Raw genomic sequence first — 23,097 nt, forward strand, 5'->3', positions numbered from 1 at the left:
AAAATTCAGGCTCCAGTTCTGCCTTTCTTCACTGAGCCCAAATCTTTCTGTATATTTTTGTCTTAAATTTATCTACCTCTAACTTTTCCTTCTTTGTCATCCCCACAGTATTCTCTGAGTTTCAAGGGACTTCGTAGGAGTGGTCTCAGTATTGCTATGCATCTCATGTTTATTACAGCACCAGGTAGGGGTCATCTTGGCCACTGTCTGCCTCTCCTTCTGGCCTTCATGGTTCTGGACTGATGATCATTTCAGTCTAGCTTCATGTCCAGCCCCCATGGTACCAGTCTTTTATCCTCTAAGACTTTCTCCTCTCTCAGGCCAGAGAAGTATCTCAAAAGGAGGGCTGATTCTCTCAGGCTCACTCCTGCCCAGGTTCAGTAGTCCTAGTTGGGCTTCTTGTATTTTCCAGCTTCATCCCCTTTCTGGGAGCACATCTGGGCTTCTGTAGCACTTGACTTGTGGTTTTCTCAATCTAGCTTCCTATCTGAGCTCCTTGGTGCCAGACTGGTAGTTACCTCAGGTTTGCTTTTTTTGGGGGGGGTGATTTTAGGCTACTAATCATTCAGATGTTCATGTATCAGCACATTGAGCATGGACATAGTCTTCCTCTTCTCTGATACCTATCAATGCACATGTGACACAGCAACTACACCTACAATACCTCCAAGGGCAGGGCCTATAGCTGCGTAATGGTCTTGAAAATTCACGTATGTTTTAGTCCAACACACAGGTTTATTTTTCACCATCAGCGTTAGAGAAGTAGATGATACGTCTTATAGTAACTAAATCAATAGCAACAACATATTATTATGAATAGCCATGCCCTCTGCTACAAGTTGAAACAATGAGAAATTATTGGGAAATTTTGGAAGAAATGTTCTATACTCTATTAAAACTAGTGTGTGTTTTATTGCACTCAGTTCAAACGAAAACGTCTGATAGCCATGCTTTTCTTCACCACTACTCATCACAATTCTCATTAGTGCATATTATAGAACATGGGTTGTAATTATTCTTCAAGGGTAAATATTTTAACATGACTATGTAGATGTTATACTTTTCAGGACGCTAGGGTAATTTAGTCAATAATTACTTCAGTGCGCTCAGTAGTGCTTTAGTGGAATGAAAGCACCAAAGTGACTCCCTAGTGTGCATTCTGAAGTTCAAGGCATAATATACTTACAGAAGTCCCTGGAGAGCATGTGAATAGGGCTCTAGAAGAAATGTACATTGTTTTAAATTTTTTATGTATTCTCTCATATATTATATCCCAAATGTAGTTTCCACTTCTTCCTCTCTTCCCAGTCTTGTTCTTCTTTTGCCTTTATCCCTGCTTCTATTCCCCCTCTATTTCTCATCAGAAAAGGGAAAGAATATAAAGTTGCAGTAAGAGATACCTACTTCCTATTAAAGCTGGATGAGGCAATGTAGTAGGAGGAAAAAGTTTCCAAAAGCTGGGATAAGAGTTGGAGACAGCCTCTACTCTCACTGTCATGTGTTCTATTATAAGACCAAGCTACACAACTGTAACACATATGCAGAGGACCTAGGTAAGGTCCATGAAGGGTTTCTGGTTGTCTGTTCAGTCTTTGTGTGCTACTATGGGTCCAGGTTAGTTGATTCTGTGGGTTTTGTTGTGGTGTCCTTAATCTTTCTGGCTCCTACAATCTTCCTCCCAGTCCTTCACAACATTTCATGAGCTCTGCCTAATATTTGGTTTTGAGTCTCTGCATCTGTTTCCTTAAATGCCTGGATGAAACCTATCTAATGACAGTTCATTTAGGCAGGATCTATGAGTATTGCCAAATATCATTGGGAATCATTTCATTTTATTTTGCCAATCATATTTGGTTCTATCCTAGGTCTCTGGGTTATTGAGTTTCTGGTTCAGGCCCTACAGTCAGTTTTAGGGATAGGCTGTCTTTCATAGCATGAGTCTCAAGCTGGGTATGTTATGTACTCACTAATGAGTGGATATTAGATGGGCACTAGTGGATAACCATGCTAAACTTCAAGACCCAGCGAAGCTAATTGACAAGGAGTATGAAGGGGGCAGAGCATGGATCATTCAGGAAAAAGGAAATAAAATTGATATTTTGGCTGGAATTGGGGTTGGGAGGATGGGAATAGAGGGATCAGGTTGGGGATAATGGAGGCCAGGTTACTGGGACAAAAACATGGAATTGGGGGGTATCAGAGATGAGTTATATATCTAGTATATTGGAAACTCCTAGATAAGACACTTAGCAATGGAGAATTTGAAGACTGAACTAGCCATATTCTGTAACCAGGCAAGATGTCAGTGAAGGGATTGGAACACAAACTCAGCTACAAAACCTTCCACCTACAATTTGCCCTATCTACAAAACATACTCAGATAAATATAGAACAGAAATTGTGGGAGTGGCCAACCAATGACTGGTTCAGCTAGATTCATACTTGAAATGTACATTATCTTTTATTAATTTATATATATATATATTAAATTTACTTTATAACCTGATCATAACCTCCATCTTCTCTTCCCAGTCCCACTGTTACAGTTCCCACCCCCTGCTCATTGCCCTATCAACTTCTCCTCAGAGAACCGATAGATACCACTGAACCCTGGAACATCTAGTTCCAGCATGACTAGGTGCAGCCTTTCAGACTGAGGACCAATCATGAAGTCCAGATAAGGAGAAGTAGAGGCAATGCCATGGAATAGAGACCTAAACAGTCCCCATTCTACTTGGTAGATGTTTCACATGAAGATCAAGCTGTACATTTTCTACAAATATGTAAGAAGTCTAGGTCCAGCCCATGGATACTCATTGGTTAGGTGTTCAGTGTAGGTGAACCTCCATGGTCTCAGGTTTGTTGACTCTATTCGTCTTGCTGTGACAGTTAAGGTAGGGTTCTGTCTGCAAGTATAGCACAGTATCATTAATAGTGTCAGGGGTTGGCTGTCACACAAGGAATGGGTCTCTAGTTGGGGCAGACATTGTTTGGCTGTTCCCTCAATTCCTATTCCATTTTTAACCCTGCACACATTGTGAGCAAAACAAATTTTGCATTGAAGTTTTGTATGGGGATTGATGTCACCCTCTCACTTGCTCTCCTATGTTCGTAGCATCTTTATTTGTAATACACAGAAACTGGAAACAACCTAGATGTCCTTCAACTGAAGAATGCCTAAAGAATATGTGGTGCATCTTCATAGTAGAATATTATTCAACTAAGACATCATGAATTTTATAGGCAAATGGATGAAACTAGAAAAATATCATCCTGAGTGAGGTAACCCATACCTAGAAAGACAGACATAGCAACATTGTATATACTCACAAGTGGACATTAACCATAAATTACAGGAAAATGATGTGTACCATCCACATACCAAATGAAACTAAATAATAAGGAGACCCCTGGAGGAATGGGTGAATATTACCCAGAAGGGGAAACTAGTCATCAGAGGTGGATAGGAAGAGGGAACTGGCTAGGAGAGGGGGTAAGGAGGGGAACAGGGATGGCAATCAGGTGTGGAGTAAGGGCGTATGGAGAGTACTGAGGGTAAGAATAGAAGTCAGAGAGGGGCAAATCTGCAATTAGCTTGAGGCTTGGTACTGGAGAGGATACTAAGAGTCTATGGAGGTGAGCTTAGTGAAAAAGTATAATTTTAAGCGCTAAGAAAATAAATTTGAAGAAACTTTCCTGTTTCAATTAAAATCTTGAAATATTAACTTTCTTTTATATATACAAAACAAAATGCTATTGTATTTATTAACATATTTCTCTTCATACATACAAATACATTTTTGTTAGAAAATGAATTTGTGTGTTTTCCTTCTCTGCATTGAAGAAATTTATTGAAACAATGAAAATTGTTTCAATCATTAATATTACCATTGTTATGATTTCTTGGTTGTAAGGAATATTAATAATGTCATGGCAGCACTATAAAATTTATTTTATTGGCAAATACAAAACAAAATATTCATTTATCAGCTTACTATTACTATAGTTTGGATAATATCTAATCATTCTTAAATTTGCAGCCATATCACCAGTATAAAGTTGTTAGGAATATTGGGTATTTCAGGACATATTGAAGTCTTTCCTGTAAGACTGAATTATCTATTAAAAAAATAACGTTATTATAAAGCAAGTCAGATAAAAATCCTTCCAATTTTCTTCATATTCCCAATGACTGAGAAAATGTTCATTTCAGTATTTTGGATTTTCACAACCACTAGTTAACCTAAACATAATTTATTTATAAATTGTCAAGCAGATAACCAAAACACCAAAGGCTGAGTATCTTATATCAAATAAGTGGTGTTATTTTGACTTAAATTGCAGTTCTGAAAGATCAAAAATATATTAACAATATTCTGGTCAACATCTCAAGGGAATTATCACAATTGTGTAAGGCCATGCAGAAGAGTGATGGAGAAGTTATAAGTAAGACGGGGAATGAGAAATGAAGAATGATCCTGCTTCCTCATTATTATAGCAGGTTTCTCCTCACAGAAACTAAATTCCTTAACATCCAGTGTTAATCTACTCATGATACTTCCAACTGGGTCCCCACTTCTTAAAGTTTCCACTGCCTGAGCAATATCATGCTGAGGACCACGTCAGTGTGTCCTGTTTTAAATGAGGTTGATGTCTTCCATATATTCTTGTGTCTGAAGAGTTGATCACTTTTGGTGACTCTGGGAGGTTGAGTAAATGTGGCTTCATTGGAGGAAGTATGGCACTGGAGGTAGTCTCTGAAGATCTAAAGCACGGAGCCATTTCCAATTGCTGTCTCTGCTTTGTGCTTGTACTTCTCTCAGGTTCCTGTTCCTGTTGTTCTGCCTCCTGCCAGTTGTCATAATGGAGTCTTATCCTGCTAGAACTCTACAACTAAAGAAATCTCTCTTGCTTGGGTTTCCTTTGATCATGGAGTTTGGTCATAGCAAGAGAAAATTAAACATACAGTGCATGAACTTTTAAATAATTCCTAAATTGTGGAAGAAAATCTTGAACATTCCCTCAAATTAATAGAGAATGTATAACTATGGATAGATTTAGTAAAATGTAAATAGCAAATAAAAAAGTGTAAACTTGGTCTTTATTTTTATAATTTAAAAGTTCTCTCTAAAATATATTTTTAATTTTTCTTGGGTAGTTACATTCTTGCTACACCACTAATGTGTTTATATCCATTAGTTTCTAAAGTACTTCATAAGAAAACATCACAATGGCAAGTCTAGTAAACAGAGACTATGCTCCTATGAATTTGTCTTCATTTTAGTAAGTGGATTAAATTTTTAAAATTTAGTTTTCAGTATAAAATAATTTTGTGCAAGATTTATAAATAAAAATGTCCTGGCCAACTAACAGCTGACTTCTGATCTAAATAGATTATTCTGAACATTTTATATATTGCATTTACAATTAAGACAACTTCAAAACACAGTAACTGCATTAAAAAAAGAGAAAGAAAGAAACTCTATCTAGTACAAAGTTGAAAATGTCTACTGGGAGACCACAGATTTTAAGGAACTGCTAGTTCTATGGTCTTGTAAGGGTTGCTTATTGCTTTCCATACATCCTGAAAAGATTATTTTTTTAAAAAAAAACGTAACAACAAAACTACCCATATGCACACATACACAGACTTTCAGAAAATCATAAGGACTTTTGCTCTAACATTATAAAAAGGTTTAGGCAACACTTCCTCTAAATCAACGAGTATGAACGGAAAGATTGCACTTGGTTACAATATACCTAAAACTGATTTATACATGATGTCTCACTTCACCAGTCCTAGAATGTGGAGAAGTATAGTTACTATAGCAGAATGGTCTTGGTTGGAGTGTTATTTTGAGGATTATAAATGGCTTTCCTTGAAATTGCCTGCATCATCAAACTTATGGTGCTACTATTTTCCAGTAGAACCCACTTCCCAAATAGCTACTAGGAAGTGGGGTCTAATAGAATATTGTAAGTTAACTTGAAAGCATATCATCAAAGGGAATTGTAGAATACCAATCTCCTTCTCTGCTTTTATTCACAGACATGATGAGTTTAGAAGCTTTATTTGCTACATATTATCCCCTTGATTTATTTCTTTTCCATTCATCCTAACACAAAAGTGATGACCTAGCATGTACTAAAGTATTTAAGACTGTGAGCCAAAACTTTTTCTCCTTACAACTTCACTGCATCATGTATTTTGTTATAGTGACAGCATGCTCACTTGTAAGAAGATTTCAAGATGACATTTAGAAGAGTGCAACCTTTATCTCTAGCTAAAAACTAACTTATAAGCTATCAAGTAGCACTAAGAGAATTCAAGAATCGAATTAGTAACTGAGAGCAGGACACTAGGCAAAATATACAATGCCAGCACAGGGAAGATCAAAAGAGATATTTGAACAATCAAGGTGCTTAAAAATATCTGGGAGTAAAAGAAAGAAGGGATTATCAGAATTGATGAAATTAAAGATGCCAGTGTGGATTCTGCAAAGCTATCCAGCATCTTTTATCAGAGAAGACCTCAATATCTCCTGTAACAGCATTCGGTCTCTTATAGTTCTACAATAGAAGCCTTATTTGTGCTTGTTACTAATGAACACAGCATTTTCCCTTTGCTTTTGTTACAAGGCAATAGCATATAATGTGCATGAAATAAGTTCTGGATCTTTCACTACACTTTAACTCCCTACAGCTTAGAAATTAGAGATACTTCTACATGCTAACATGAGCATGTATAATAAATATATACACAGTTACTATGTGGCTTTGTATATTGGTTCTTTGACTGCTGCAAACAGCATTCCACACCTTTACCATATGTATTGGCTACTTTTTATTGCTGTGATAAAGCACCATAATCAAAGTAATTTAGATAATAAAAAGTTTATTTTGGCTTATACATCCAGAGGATTAGAATCTATAATGGCACGTCAAGATCTAGCAGATAAATGCATGAAGCTATGGTGGATATTTCTCATTAAACTACAACATAATGGAAGCCAGAACCATCACTGTATTGCATTTATTAATACTCCATTCTTTGCAGAGGCAGGCACTCTAGACATGCTCTTACTGTGGAAAATGGTTTTGAAGGTGAATTATTAGTGACCATGCTTAAAATACTGTGATCACATGTCAATGATTTCCTTATAATGAAGATACAATATCTAACATCACTTTACATAAGCCCATGGTCTGGATATAAGCTCCCTATTTCTCCCAAACCACTTGTTTTCAAAAAGTACAGGTGATATACAATTTGGAATGCATGTGCTACAAGGATTTCTTTATATCACTATCTTAGACCATGGGACATCATCCCAAAATGTATGCATATATTCCAAAATCAATTGCTATATAAACCTAAAAGGTATTGTGTATATTCCGACCAGTGGGGGGGAAAGCACCTATGGATCAAAATACTTCATGCTAGGAAATATTTCTCTGGTCATAACTTTTATAGTCAAGGCTGGCTGATATGCAGGGTAGATCTCCCCTTTTCTGAGGAGAAAAGGAGGAGAGGGAATGGAGGGGAGGAGAGATTAAAGGGAGGAATTGGGAGAACAGGTGGGATAAGAAGCTGTGATCAGGCTATAATATTAATTAAGTATGTAAGTAAATGATAGAAAGTAAAAGAGATTGGGACTGTCTCAGCATGCTCCATTATCAAAGGTCTCAATACTTTTGCCATCAGTATGAACACTTGGAACCATAAATTCCTGAAATCTATATGGTTTTTTTTCTGAGACTGAAGTGCTGCCTTCTTGTAGCATTACAAGAGCAAAATCATTTGTACCTCAATTGACATGTAATTTCACATCTACTCAAAGGAAAAAAGATTTTCCAACAAAATTATCTTTGCTGTTAGGAAGAATTGAATTCTCTATTAAGGGTGAACATATCTATAAGAACCAAAACAAGCACACATTTTCAAGCACATATAACATCATTTATCTATGACTTGAGTCACAAAGTATACTACTTCAAGGATTGTCAATAAGCTACTAGATAATAAAGGTTTAAAACCAAACTCAGAAAACCAATTCATGGATAAAAACCAAAGTTCAACAAAGAGTCAAATCATACAAATAAAGAGAAGTGACCAAGCTGATAGATATAATGGATACTATTAAATATAGGAGATAGTGTCAATAGAAAATCCTGGGTATATACCCAAAAGATGCTCCAAAATATAACAAGGAAACATGCTCAACTATGTTCATAGAAGCATTATTTATAATAACCCAAAGCTGGAAAGAACCTGATTATCCTTCAACAGAGGAATGGATACAGAAATTGTGGTACATTGACAGAATGGAGTACTGCTTAGCTATTAAAAACAATGACTACATGAAATTCTTGGGCCAGTGGATGGAACTAGAAAATACTATCGTGAGTGAGGTAACCCAGTTATAAAAGAACACATATATTATGCACTCATGGATAAGTTGATATTAGCCCAAAAGCTCAGCATACTCAAGATACAATGCACAAACCATGTGAAGCTCAAGAAGAAGGAGGACGAAAGTATGGATGTTTCAGTCCTTCTTAGTAGAGGGAACAAAATACTCACTGAAAGTAGAGGGTGTGAGGGTCTTGGGAGGAAGAGAGAAGTAGGAGGGGGGAAAGGTGGGATCACGTATGGCGGAAGACAGGAATGATATACAAAGGGTCTGGAAATTGAAGACATGTGTAGCAATGGGGGATGGGGAACTAGGGGTAGCCACCAGAAAGTCCCAGATGCTAACTAAGAAAGCAAAAGGCTCCCAGGACCCAACAGGGATGATATTACCTGAAATGACCAACTAAGGGAAGGGAGAACCATTAGGGACCACATCCAGAAGTTAGGCAAGGTCCCCAATTGGGGGATAGGTCCACACACTCATCTCCAAATTCCAAACTTAGAATGTCTCTTGTCTATAGGAAATACAGGGACAAAATGGCACATAGACTGAAGGAAATGCCATCCAGAGTCTTCCCCCATAGGAATCCATCCCATATACAGACTCTAGGCCCATCCACTTTTGTCGATGCCAAGAAGTGCTTGTTGAAGGCACTTAATATAGCTGTCTCCTGAGAGACTCTGACAAGCCTGACAAATGCAGAGTCAGATGCTTGCAGCTAACGATTAACCTGAGAATGGGGTCCCCAGTGGAGGGGTTAGAGAAAGGACTGAAGTAGGTGAAGGGGTTGGCAAGCCCATAGAAAGATCAACAGTATAAATCAACTAGGCCTTCCAGAGCTCCCAGGGACTAAACCACCATCACAGGAGTACACATGGAGAGACCTATGGTTCCAGCTGCATATGTAGCAGAGGGTGACCGTGTTGGGCATCAGTGAGAGGAGAGGCTTGATTCCCCAGTGTAGGGTAATGCCAGGATGGGGAGACAAGAGGGAGTAGGTGGGTAGGTGGAGGAGCACCCTTGTCGAAGAAGGGGGGGGGACGGGATGGGGGTTTCTGGAGGGAAAAACAGAAAACGGAGTAACATTTGAAATGTAAATAAAGTATCTAATAAAATGAAAAATAAATTAAATTATGTATATTATGTGAACCAATTCATTGAAAATTATATAATACTGAGTCTCAATAAAAATAAAGTTGTTCTCATAGTTTTTGTAGTAATTGAACAATTACAGTAATTGGACTTGTAATTAAGAGGTTTTGAAAAGTAAGTCTTCACTCAGCAGGCTGAGGCAGGAGTATTGTGTTTTCAAATGTAGCCTGAGTTCTATACTGAAAATGTGTTGAAATCAAACAAGCAAAAAATATCTAGGATCAGATGGTTTAGCTCTATACCTCTATCAAGTATTAATTAACAAAATTCCATACAACACTTTTGTTTCCTATTCACCCCATCGATAGGATTTTACTTAGATACCTCAAGCAGTGATATATACTTGAATACTTAACACCTGATAATGGGCAAATGAAATTAGTGGCAATTGTTCATGACATATATTGCCAGAAATGGATAGGAGAAAACTGAATGCTCTGTGGAACCTATGCATGCAATACATGAGTATTATGAACAAGCAATAGCTGAGGAAGGAACAGTTTCTAGATAGCAAAGGGAGAAGTGACTCTAGGTTTTAGATAGATGTTACTGCTTCTTTAAATGTGCATGTGCCCGAATTAGGATGTCTCCATTATCAAACATATTTCTCTATCTCTATATGTTAGATCGAAACTTTGCTTTGGATATTAAAAGTTTGTCTTTATCTGGGTTGAAAATATGTGGCATGGTATCTCTTCACTATCTGAAGAAGTATCGATGAGCCCTATCTCCTACTCAACAACATCATCACAAGGAAAAACAACTGAAACTATGATCCTCTGTGTTGCTAAGCTATGACACTAGCTACTGCACTTCTATGAGATACATTTTGGCTTATGAAGTTTTCAGTAAATGATAGGTTTATTGAGAATTTCTTTGCAAGTTGTGGGGTCTATTTCAGGGACTCCCAGGATGAGGACTCTGTAGCTCTAAGATGTCATTTCCAGAGGCCGTTCTTACCCATAGGGACACTAGCCAGATGGGGAAATTCCTACTTGCAGGGCCCATGTGATGAGAATAGAATGCACAGGTAGGCCCTTGAGGCCTTATCAGACTCAAAAGATGTGAAGACAGCACTTGGAATTTTATTGATTGCAACAAAAAAAGACTCTTACATAAAATAGGTAGGAAGGAACATTGCTTAACTCATTTTATGAAGTCAGTATTACTCTGGTACCAAAACCAGACAAAGACAGTTAAAATAAAAAGGAAACAAGGCAACAATATCTCACCTGAACCTATAGAGACAAATAAAGTTAGAATATCAAAAAATCTAACAACATTTAAAAAGAATTGTGTATCCTGACCAATTATGATTTGTTTTACTTCAAGAATGTAGAACCACTTTAACCTTTGAAAATCAATACAGAGTAACCAAGTATTCCCTAATTAGATTTAAGGTCCATTCCATGCTATAGAACCCATGCTTAACAGCTGCTCACATGGCAAAGAATCTCAGACTGGATATACCATAGGCTTAGAGAAAAACAAAATATAATTGTTCATGATAAGTGGACATAAATGATAAATCAAATGACATTTTACACTACACATCGGACAAAGCCTCCTTTAGTCCTCATCAGCGAATCTTCTACTCTCAGTAAATTGGAACTATACCAGAGACCCATAACTGGACAATGTATAGAGATTAAGAGACTTCAAAGGACTCATTTTTATAGAGGTACCTTCATTAAACTGCTCCACTCAGGGTTCAAGTAACTAACTATGCTGATTAGGAGGCAGAAGGATAGTAAGAGCCAGAGGGGAGAGGCGATTCCAAGGAAACAATAACTTTCAGGAAAAGAAAAACAAACAAACAGGTCTACTACTTAAATAAATGCACAGGAACTCAGCTAGCTTGTACAAGGCCAACACAAATTGAAGCAAGATGAGGCTCCAGTACTGATATGCAAAAGTGAGTATTTGTGCCTTTCTATAATCAACAAGCTCTCTGCAAAATGCACATCTGCTTGCAAAGTAGGAATTAGGTTTCTCAAATGGGGTCACATTGGGTTTATTAACCACATTTAAGGATACAACCCATGCCCAAAAGTTGTTGCAAATAACAAAATGTAACCAAACAAACCAATCAAGAAAACAAAACAAAACAATCAATGGAGCTCTTGTAGTTTGTTTTTTAATCTCATATTGCTTTGTTTGGATTTTTTGTCTTATTGTACTTTGGGTTAATATTTGTGTTATCTGTTTATGTAGTTTATCATATGGGTTTCTTGTTTATTTGAGTTTTTCAAGAGAAAAGTGATAGAAATGGACAGGAGTTGGATGGAGGAGGAACCAGGAAGATCTGCGAGGTACTGGGAGAGGGATAACACATGAACAATATGTTTGTGGAGCTTCAAATAAGAATGACCCCATCTGCTCACATATTTGAATGCTTGGTCATCAGAGAGTGATAGTCCTTGAAGGGGATTAAGAGTTGTGGCCTTGGAGGAAATGTGTCATTAGGAGTCAGCTCTGTGGTTGCAAAAGCCCAAGCTATTTCTAGTGTCTTTGTCTTCCTCTTGCATTCAGATTCTCGTGTAGAATTCTCAGATACCATGTCTGCCTATATGCTCACAAGGTTCCTGTTATGGGAATGATGGAGTCACTTCAGAAACTGTAAGCAAGACCCCATTAAATGCTTTACCTTTATAACAGTTGCCTTGGTCATACTGTCTCTTCACAGCAATAGAACATTAAGATAGTATTGTATCAAATTATTAATTAGAATAAATTAATGAAAGAACCAATGAGTGTAGAATACTATATTAGAAGACAGAATAACGAAGCACATGTAATGATGTCACAGGGATAAAAAATCATGTGACAAAAATCTAACATAGAGGAACTGCCTCAAGTTTATAAAAAAAATGTGCAAAAGTCCTAAAGTTAAAATTACTTTTTGAGGAAAGGGTAAACCTATTTTCTCATGATTGGGGAAAAAGAAAATTTTTTCTAATGAGTTCTACTCAATTTTTCACTGCAACTTTTAGTAGGAGTTCCACAAGCAAATAAAAAGTCGATATCTTCAGAAAGAAATAAACTTGATTTTTTTTTATACCTGGCATGTATTTTAATGTAGAACATCTAAATGGCTGTGTAGTAATTTTAGAGAACTAATGTATTAAGCTAAAGTTTCTGATTAATGAGAAACATATAAAACTCAATTTCATTTTTATCTGTTCCATTTACTACATGGTATATGTGCAAAAGAGAAAAATTAAGCCACAAAACATGTAAATTTGTCATTTGAAGAAACATTCATGAGTTAGCCCACATTATGCTAAGTACTCCATTTTTTCTATATGTATAAGTTAAAAGAATGTGATCCTTGCACTCAGAGGAAAACAAATGGTACTAGATTATTATGTTACATGAAATAAACTAGTCTTGTATATATAAGTTTATGTTTGGGTGACCGTACATTCACACATCATTGTGATAGTTGCATATTCCTATTAAAAGTGACAAATATCACATGTTCCCTTTCCTATATAAAAACAAAAATAAGTGGACTCAAATGTAGAAAAGAGGATTAGTTATTAATAGCATATGGGGAGAAATAACGGATGAAAAAATGTGTAGGCTTCATCTGTTAACATATGATGAATGTATAGGTAGTGAGTCATCTTAATATATAAAATTAGTATATATTTAGAAATGTAAATTATGATATTGAATTGTTTTAGAGTTTAGAAAATAAAAATGAAAACAATAATTAGTTTCATTGTTAGAGGTGGTATTATGTTTGTGTGTCTCTCTTTTGGTTTCTTTGCAAGGAGATTATATTCTTGCTTTCTGTACAGTGTAGGTGTAGTTTCTCTCCTTGTATTGGAGTTTTCCATCTATTATCCTTTGTAGGGCTGGATTTGTAGAAAGATATTGTGTAAATCTGATTTTGTCATGGAATATCTTGGTTTCTCCATCTATGTTTATTGAGAGTTTTGCTGAATACAGTAACTTCGGCTGGTATTTGTGTTCTCTTATGGTCTGTATGACATCTGTCCAAGATCTTCTGGCTTCGTTGTCTCTGGTGAGAAGTCTTCTGTAATTCTTATAGTTCTGCCTTTATATGTAACTTGACTTTTTTCCCTTACTGCTTTTAATATTCTTTCTTTGTTTTGTGCATTTGGTGTTTTAACTATTATATCATGGGAGGAATTTCTCTTCTGATCTAATCTATTGGGAGTTCTGTAGGCTTCTTGTATGTTTAAGGGCATCTCTTTCTTTACTTTAGGAAAATTTTCTTCTATTATTTTGTTGAATATATTTAGTGGCCCTTAATTTGGGAGTCTTCACTTTCTTCTATACCTATTATCCTTAGGTTTGATCTCCTCATTGTGTCTGGATTTCCTGGATATTTTGGGCTAAGAGCTTTTTGCATTTTACATTATCTTTGACAGTTTTGTTGCTATATTCTATGGTTTCTTCTGCCCCTGAAATTCTCTCTTCTTTCTCTTTTATTCTGTTGGAGATGCTTGTATCTATGACTCCTTGTCTCTTCCTTAGGTTTTCTATATCCAGGGTTGTCTCCCTTTGTGCTTTCTTTATTATTTCTTTTGCCATTTTTAAATCCTGAATGGTTTTGTTCGATTCCTTCACCTGTTTGGTTGTGTTTTCCTGTAATTCTTTCTGGGATTTTTGTGTTTCCTCCTTAAGGTCTTATACTTGTTTACTTGTGTTTTCCTGCATTTCTTTAAGGGAGTTCTTTATGTCCTTCTTAAAGTCCCCCATCATTATCATAAAATGCAATTTAAATATAATTCTTAATTTTTCGATGCGTTCAGATATCCAGTGTTTTCTTTGGTGAGAGAACTGGGCTCTAATGATTTCAAGTAGTCTTTGTTTTTGTTGCTTAGGTTGCTGTGCTTGCCTCTAGCCATTGGGTTGTCTCTGATGTTTGCTTGTCTTGCTGTTTCTGAGAATGACTTGACTCTCCTGTAGGCCTCTTTGTCAGCACTCCTGTAGAACTGTTTTCCTGCTTTCTTTCAGCCTTTCCTGAGAACAGGTGCTCTGATTTCAGGTGTGTAGGCACTCCTGGAGACTGTCTTCCAGCTCTAAGCACAGGCAGGAATCAGAGGGGTCCTGCCCCTTATTGCTCCTAGTTCCTTACATCCAGGGGACAGAGTTGGCACTAGGCAATTCCCTCTCGGGTCTGGAATATGGGCAGAGAGTAGTCTCCTCTTACTACTCAGGAGTGTCCATACTTCTGAGGGTCCTGCTCTCTCCCACCAAAGAATTTGGTTGCAGGGAGCTGTTTGGCTGGTTCAGTTCAGTCCTGGGTGAAGAACAGAACTGCAGGTACCAGCGGCTGACTGTTCCTATATTCCTGTGTTCAGAGGCACTGTACAATTTCCCCTTGGACCAGGGATGTGGGCAGAGATGTGCAGAAGTGGCAGTCTGTCCTGCGGTCTCAAGATGTCTGCACTTCTGGGTGTTCAGCTCTCTTCCCCATGGGATTTGGGTACAGGGAATTCCAGTCCTTTACTTCTATGAGCATTCTCCAGGAAATTGTAGGTGACTCCAGCAAGAAAATCGTGGAGCTTGATTCCTGACCATTGTCCCTCTTTTCTCTCTTCCAAATCCAATTTCCCAGTCTCACCCCCATCTTTATGGCAGAATACTTATTGCAGGATCCTCCTCCTCTGTTCCCCATCTCTAAAGGATTATGCTGATCTTCTCCTCCAACCATCCTCCTGATTCATTCACTGATCTCAGTTTTCAACTCCAGCAGAAAATCTCTGGGAACCCAAGCCTGTTGGAGAAGCAGGTAGGCCTGCAAAGGAGATAGCCATGCCTCAATCATCATACTCCATACTTACTTCTAAATCCAATCCCATACTCCCATCCCTAACTTTGTAGTAGACTACTTTCTGTTCCCTTTCTTTATTCTCTGCACCCATCTCCTGGTAACTAAGAAGGTCCTGGTAGAATATCTAAATATCTTGCTTTTATTCATCTTATAGATTCTTCAGCTTTCTCCCAAGCCTGCCACTATTTCAAAATGTCAGATCACAAATCTTAGAAACACATTTTAACCAGAACCCATAGTGGTCATACCAAGCAGTATTACCTATGAGGCAACACAGATATTACACTATCCTCAGAACCAGAGAGGACAACAGATTACAAGGAACAAAATACCTCTCCACAAAGACAAGACCAGATCAATACCTAGCATTATAGTCTTTAAATTCCAACCATTTAGACACAGTCTAAGAATACAATCAATATTAGCAACAGTAGTATGTATGGATATGAATATGATGGACATCCTTAAAAGAACATATATTACTTAAAGAAATCAAAAGAAGCACAAGGAGTGGAAAAGGTGAATAAAATAGCTTAAGAACTGAAAGTAGAAAAATAATCAATAAGGAAAATCAAAACTTATACCCAAATCATGCTTGGCGAGAGCTGATAAAAAAAAAAAAAAAAAAAAAAAAACCTAGCCAAGGCTAATTGGCATCATCAGTTCTCTCACCACACTACACACCAAGCTCTGGAAACTGCAACACACAGGAAAATCAAAATTTGGATTTAAAATACAAATCATGATAATGCATGATAATGATAGAGGACTCTCAGAAGGGCATAAACAACTCCCTGAAAGAAATACAGGAGAACACAGGTAAACAAGTAGAAAAAAACCACAAAAATCCCTTAAATAATATTTGGTTAAATAAACAACCAAACAGGTGAATAAACTGAATGATATCATCCAGGATTTAAAAATTGAAATAGAAATAATAAATAAATGGAAAAGGGAGACAATCCTAGAGATAGAAAACCTAGGAAAGAGATCACAAGTTGTAGACACAAGCATCAACAGGAGATTACAAGAGATAGAAGACAGCATCTCAGGTACAGAAGATATCATAGAAAACAGTGACATAATAGTCAAAGAAAAGGCAAAAAGCAAAAATCTCCCTTCCCAAAACATCCAGGAGATCCAGGACACAATGAGCAGACTGAACTTAAGGACAATAGGTATAAAAAAGAGCGAATATTCCCAACTTAAAGAGCCAGTAAATCTTCAACAACATTATAGAAGAAAACTTCCCTAACCTAAAGAAAGAGATGTTCATAAGTGTACAAGAAGCCACAGAACTCCAAATAGGTCTAGAAAAGAAATTCATCTTGTTACATTATAAAACCCCAAAATGTAAACACAAAGAAAGAATATTAAAAACAGTAAGGAATAAAGGTAAAGTAACATGTAAAGGCAGAACTATCAGAAATACCCCAGACTTCTCAACATAGATTATGAAATCTAGATGATCCTGGTCAGATATCATAGAGACCCTAAAAGAAAAATACCATTCTAGGTTACTATACCCAGCAAAACTCTCAATTACTATTGATGGGGAAACCAACATATTGTATGACAAATTTCCACAATATCTTTCCACAAATCCATCCCTAAAAGAGATAATAGATGGAAAACTCTAAAACAAGGAGGGAAACTACACCAAGATATTGCAAGAAAGAAATTTTCTTTCAAATAACCCAAATGAAGATAGCCACAAAAACATATTTCCACCTCTAACAACAAAAATAGCAGGAAGTACCCATCACTATTCCTTAATATCTCTTAACATCAATGGACTCAATTCCCAAATAAAAGAAGTGAACTAACAGACTGGATACGTAACAGGAGCCAGAATGTTTTTGCAAAGAGGAAACTTACCTTAGAGACAAAGACAGACACTGTCTCAGAGTAAAAGGCTGGAAATTTTTCCAAGCAAATGGTCACAAGAAACAAGCTTGAGTAGCCATTGTAATGAGTAAAATCAACTTCCAACCATTAAGTTATCAAAAAAGATAAGGAAGGACATATACTAATCAAAGGAAAGATATTCAAAGATTAACACTCAATTCTGAACATCTATGCTCCAAATGCAAGGGTGCTCATATTCATAAAAGAAATTTTACTAAAGATCAAAGTACACATTGCGCCTCTCCCGATAATTGTGGGAGATTTCAACATGCTGTGCTCAGCAATGGACAGATCGTGGAAACAGAAATTTAACAGAGACACATTGAAACTAACAGAGGTTATAAACTGAATGGATTTAACAATATCTATAGAACATTTCATCTTAAAACAAAAAGAATAACCCTACATAGCACCTCATGGTACCATCTCCAAAATTGACCATACAATTGGTCACAAAAGAGGCCTCAACAGATACAAGAATATCTAAATAACCCCATTCATCCTATCTGATCACCATGGACTAAGGTTGGTCTTCAACAACAACAAAAACAACAGAAAACCTACATACATATGGAAGCTGAACAATGCTCTACTCAGTGACAACTTAGTCAAGGAAGGAATAAAGAAAGAAATTAAAGACTTTGTAGAATTTAAATAAAAAATAGGCACAACATATTAAAAATTTAGGGACACAAGGATAGCATTGCTAAGGGGAGAACTCATAGCACCTCTAAAAAGAAACTGGAGAGAGCATACACGCAACTTGATAGCACTTCTGAAAACACTAGAAAAAAAGAAGAAAACACTCCCCAAAATAGTAGACTGTATGAAATAATCAAACTCAGGGCTGAAATCAACTAAGTAGAAGCAAAAAAGAACTATAGAAGGAATCAAGAAAACCAGGAGCTGATTCTCTGAGAAAATCAACAAGACAAAGTGCACAGGGGCAGTATCAAAGTTAACAAAATCAGAACTGAAAAGGGAGACATAACAAAAAAATCCTGAGGAAATCCAAAAATTATCATCAGATCCTACTGCTAAAGCCTATACTCAACAACACTGAAAAATCGGGATGATATCAACAATTTTTCTAGACAAATACCAGGTGCCAAAGCTATGAAGGAGCAAATAAGCCATCTAAACAATCCCATAACACCTAAAGAAATAGAAGCAGTCATTAAAAGTCTCCCAAACCAAAAAAAAAAAAAAAAAAAAAATCTATCAGACCTTCAAAGAATATATAATACCAATACTCTTCAAACTATTACACAAAATAGAAACAGAAGGAACACTGCCACTACCACATTCATTCTATGAAGCCACAGTTACTCTGATACCAAAGACCCAAGAAAGAAAGAGAACTTCAGACCATTTTCCCTTATGAATATTGTTGAATGATTACTCAACTAGATTTTCACAAACCGAATCTAAGAACACATCCAAATGATCGTCCATCATGATCAAGCAGGTTTCAGTCCAGAAATGCAAGAATGGTTCAATATATGAAAATCTACCATCTTAATCCACCACATAAAAAACTTAAAGAAAAAAAGCACATGACCATTTCATTAGATGCTGAAAAAGCATTTAACAATATTCAACATTCTTTCATATTAACATTCTGAAAGATCAGGAATTCAAGGCCATACCTAAACATATTAGAAGCAATATACAGCAAACCAGTAGCCAACATCAAACTAAATGGCAGAAAAGGGAAGCAATCCCAATAAAATCAGGGACTAGATAAGGATACCTACTCTCTCCAATATATTCAATATAGTTCTTGAAATTCTATCTAGAGCAATTAAACATCAAAAGGAGGTCAAAGGGATACAAATTGGTAAAGAATAATTCAATATGTCACATGTTACAGAGGATATGATAGTATACTTAAATGCCCGGAAAACTTCCACCACAGAACTCAGAAAGCTGAAAACAACTTCAGAAAAGTGGCTCGGTATAAAAATTAACTCAAATAAATCAGTACCATGTCACTCACTACTCAAAAGATAAACAGGCTGAAAAAGAAATTAGTGAAACGACACCCTTCACAATAGTCCCAAATAAAATAAAATATCTGGACATGACTCTAATGAAACAAGTGAAAGATCTGTAAGACAAGAACAGGTCAGCATGTATAAGAAAGCAAATCGAGACCCAAATCCCGTGGGAGGGAGAGCTAAACCTTCAGAGAGGCAGACAAGCCTGGGAAACCAGAAGTGACTGCTCCCCGCACACACATCTCGGACGCCAGAGGAAAAAGCCAAAGACCATCTGGAACCCTGGTGCACTGAAGTTCCCGGAAGGGGCGGCACAGGTCTTCCTGGTTGCTGCCGCTGCAGAGAGCCCGTGGGGAGCACCCCACGAGCGAACCTGAGCCTCGGGACCACAGGTAAGACCAAATTTTCTGCTGCAAGAAAGCTGCCTGGTGAGCTTGGGACACAGGAAAGCAGAATTTCTCTAGGACCGGGCATGTTCTGTGTTTACTGGAAGTCCCACACCCGCGGATCCCGGCCCGCAGCAGCTCTCTGCTCCCAGACCCAGTGAGAGAGAGACCCAACCGCCTGGTCAGGTGGGCACTCCTGAGGCTGCAGAGCGGAAGAGACCACCAACTCTGCTCACCCCTGCCCACATCCCTGGCCCAAGAGGAAACTGTATAAGGCCTATGGGCTCCCGTGGGGAAGGGCCCAGGAGCGGCAGGACCCCTGTGCCTGAGACACCGCCGGAACCTGAAAGAAACAGACCTGATAAACAGTTCTCTGCACCCAAATCCCGTGGGAGGGAGAGCTAAACCTTCAGAGAGGCAGACAAGCCTGGGAAACCAGAAGTGACTGCTCCCTGCACACACATCTCGGACGCCAGAGGAAAAAGCCAAAGACCATCTGGAACCCTGGTGCACTGAAGCTCCCGGAAGGGGCGGCACAGGTCTTCCTGGTTGCTGCCGCTGCAGAGAGCCCGTGGGCAGCACCCCACGAGCGAACCTGAGCCTCGGGACCACAGGTAAGACCAAATTTTCTGCTGCAAGAAAGCTGCCTGGTGAACTCAAGACACAGGCCCACAGGAACAGCTGAAGACCTGTAGAGAGGAAAAACTACACGCCAGAAAGCAGAACACTCTGTCCCCATAACTGACTGAAAGAGAGGAAAACAGGTCTACAGCACTCCTGTCACACAGGCTTATAGGACAGTCTAGCCACTGTCAGAAATAGCAGAACAAAGTAACACTAGAGATAATCTGATGGCGAGAGGCAAGCGCAGGAACCCAAGCAACAGAAACCAAGACTACATGCCATCATCGGAGCCCAATTCTCCCACCAAAACAAACATGGAATATCCAAACACACCAGAAAAGCAAGATCTAGTTTCAAAATCATATTTGATCATGATGCTGGAGGACTTCAAGAAAGACATGAACACACTTAGGGAAGCACAGGAAAACATTAATAAACAAGTAAAAGCCTACAGAGAGGAATCGCAAAAATCCCTAAAAGAATTCCAGGAAAACACAATCAAACAGTTGAAGGAATTAAAAATGGAAATAGAAGCAATCAAGAAAGAACACATGGAAACAACCCTGGATATAGAAAACCAAAAGAAGAGACAAGGAGCTGTAGATACAAGCCTCACCAACAGAATTCAAGAGATGGAAGAGAGAATCTCAGGAGCAGAAGATTCCATAGAAATCATTGACTCAACTGTCAAAGATAATGTAAAGCGGAAAAAGCTACTGGTCCAAAACATACAGGAAATCCAGGACTCAATGAGAAGATCAAACCTAAGGATAATAGGTATAGAAGAGAGTGAAGACTCCCAGCTCAAAGGACCAGTAAATATCTTCAACAAAATCATAGAAGAAAACTTCCCTAACCTAAAAAAAGAGATACCCATAGACATACAAGAAGCCTACAGAACTCCAAATAGATTGGACCAGAAAAGAAACACCTCCCGTCACATAATTGTCAAAACACCAAACGCACAAAATAAAGAAAGAATATTAAAAGCAGTAAGGGAAAAAGGTCAAGTAACATATAAAGGGAGACCTATCAGAATCACACCAGACTTCTCGCCAGAAACTATGAAGGCCAGAAGATCCTGGACTGATGTCATACAGACCCTAAGAGAACACAAATGCCAGCCCAGGTTACTATATCCAGCAAAACTCTCAATTAACATTGATGGAGAAACCAAGATATTCCATGACAAAACCAAATTTACACAATATCTTTCTACAAATCCAGCACTACAAAGGATAATAAATGGTAAAGCCCAACATAAGGAGGCAAGCTATACCCTAGAAGAAGCAAGAAACTAATCGTCTTGGCAACAAAACAAAGAGAATGACAGCACACAAACATAACCTCACATCCAAATATGAATATAAAGGGAAGCAATAATCACTATTCCTTAATATCTCTCAATATCAATGGCCTCAACTCCCCAATAAAAAGACATAGATTAACAAACTGGATACGCAATGAGGACCCTGCATTCTGCTGCCTACAGGAAACACACCTCAGAGACAAAGACAGACACTACCTCAGAGTGAAAGGCTGGAAAACAACTTTCCAAGCAAATGGTCAGAAGAAGCAAGCTGGAGTAGCCATTCTAATATCAAATAAAATCAATTTCCAACTAAAAGTCATCAAAAAAGATAAGGAAGGACACTTCATATTCATCAAAGGAAAAATCCACCAAGATGAACTCTCAATCCTAAATATCTATGCCCCAAATACAAGGGCACCTACATACGTAAAAGAAACCTTACTAAAGCTCAAAACACACATTGCACCTCACACAATAATAGTGGGAGACTTCAACACCCCACTCTCATCAATGGACAGATCATGGAAACAGAAATTAAACAGTGATGTAGACAGACTAAGAGAAGTCATGAGCCAAATGGACTTAACGGATATTTATAGAACATTCTATCCTAAAGCAAAAGGATATACCTTCTTCTCAGCTCCTCATGGTACTTTCTCCAAAATTGACCATATAATTGGTCAAAAATCGGGCCTCAACAGGTACAGAAAGATAGAGATAATCCCATGCATGCTATCGGACCACCACGGCCTAAAACTGGTCTTCAATAACAATAAGGGAAAAATGCCCACATATACGTGGAAATTGAACAATGCTCTACTCAATGATAACCTGGTCAAGGAAGAAATAAAGAAAGAAATTAAAAACTTTTTAGAATTTAATGAAAATGAAGATACAACATACCCAAACTTATGGGACACAATGAAAGCTGTGCTAAGAGGAAAACTCATAGCGCTGAGTGCCTGCAGAAAGAAACAGGAAAGAGCATATGTCAGCAGCTTGACAGCACACCTAAAAGCTCTAGAACAAAAAGAAGCAAATACACCCAGGAGGAGTAGAAGGCAGGAAATAATCAAACTCAGAGCTGAAATCAACCAAGTAGAAACAAAAAGGACCATAGAAAGAATCAACAGAACCAAAAGTTGGTTCTTTGAGAAAATCAACAAGATAGATAAACCCTTAGCCAGACTAACGAGAGGACACAGAGAGTGCGTCCAAATTAACAAAATTAGAAATGAAAAGGGAGACATAACTACAGATTCAGAGGAAATTCAAAAAACCATCAGATCTTACTATAAAAACCTATATTCAACAAAATTTGAAAATCTTCAGGAAATGGACAATTTCCTAGACAGATACCAGGTATCGAAGTTAAATCAGGAACAGATAAACCAGTTAAACAACCCCATAACTCCTAAGGAAATAGAAGCAGTCATTAAAGGTCTTCCAACCAAAAAGAACCCAGGTCCAGACGGGTTTAGTGCAGAAT

General features: G+C 37.7%; 1 non-coding gene across 1 annotated transcript; it reads right to left on the minus strand.

The window, feature by feature from the left end:
• Positions 1 to 545: 545 nt before the first annotated feature.
• LOC120099500 (small nucleolar RNA SNORA17) lies at positions 546 to 677 on the minus strand. Its single transcript, XR_005498669.1, has one exon. It is a non-coding gene; the product is annotated as a small nucleolar RNA SNORA17 (small nucleolar RNA).
• Between the last annotated feature and the right edge of the window lie 22,420 nt (positions 678 to 23,097).

This window comes from Rattus norvegicus, chromosome X, assembly GCF_036323735.1.
Source record: "Rattus norvegicus strain BN/NHsdMcwi chromosome X, GRCr8, whole genome shotgun sequence".
Classification (NCBI taxonomy): domain Eukaryota; kingdom Metazoa; phylum Chordata; class Mammalia; order Rodentia; family Muridae; genus Rattus; species Rattus norvegicus.